A 749-nucleotide genomic window follows, 5' to 3' on the forward strand; every position below is an offset into this window, starting at 1 on the left:
ATGCATAATGAAATAAAATTTTGCATTTTGACTGTAAAATGGAAATTTTAGAGTAAATGGATAGAAATATAAAATTGGCAACCAAGCTTTATGATCTCGCTACTTAAACATTTAAGTCAGTCACCAGTTTGCTCCTTTTTGAAGAGGTTTCATATAGTTTTGGACCCTGGAACTGTATAGTATACATGTATTTGTTTGATGCACTTATTTATTTACATAACCAGAATTGGTTCAGGTAGCCAAACATTCCATGATCATACAATAATTATTTGACTTCTCTTAATAGTATAAGCACTTAATATCTACTTATTTAATATATTTTTCTTCTCAGATCGAGCCGTAAAAATCGTTTGTTTGCTGGACTTTGGTTCGGGAAAGGAAAGCTGCACTTACCAACATTTCTAAGACCATTTTCCCTTTCAATCCAGGGGCTTTTCTCTAGTGGTAAGTGTGTCATTCTTCTTACCACGCACAATCACCCAAATATGCATACAAAATAAATTAATGCAAGCTAAATATGTTGGGAAAATGCAAATCTGTAGCAGAAAATTACAAGGACCTGCAAGGTTCACAACTTGAGGTGTGGCTTTTAAATCAAATTACATCATGCACATATATTAAGTAACGTGATAGTAACTTGTTGGAACTTCTCAAGAGTAATTGTTTACTTTATCTGTTGGTTATTCTACAATTGTTATAGCAATACAGTGTAAACATGCCCTTGATCGAGACCCATTTAAGTGGAGTCA

At 33.2% G+C, this 749-nt stretch overlaps 1 long non-coding RNA gene across 1 annotated transcript in view; it reads left to right on the forward strand.

Moving 5' to 3' along the window:
- Positions 1 to 374: 374 nt before the first annotated feature.
- LOC138006220 (uncharacterized) overlaps positions 375 to 749 on the forward strand; it is an 8,150-nt gene continuing 7,775 nt past the window's right edge. The window contains exon 1 of the long non-coding RNA XR_011123873.1: positions 375 to 444. This is a non-coding gene — a long non-coding RNA (uncharacterized lncRNA). The remainder of the gene's footprint in view (positions 445 to 749) is intronic.

Source organism: Montipora foliosa, chromosome 6 (assembly GCF_036669935.1).
Source record: "Montipora foliosa isolate CH-2021 chromosome 6, ASM3666993v2, whole genome shotgun sequence".
NCBI classification, from domain to species: Eukaryota; Metazoa; Cnidaria; class Anthozoa; order Scleractinia; family Acroporidae; genus Montipora; species Montipora foliosa.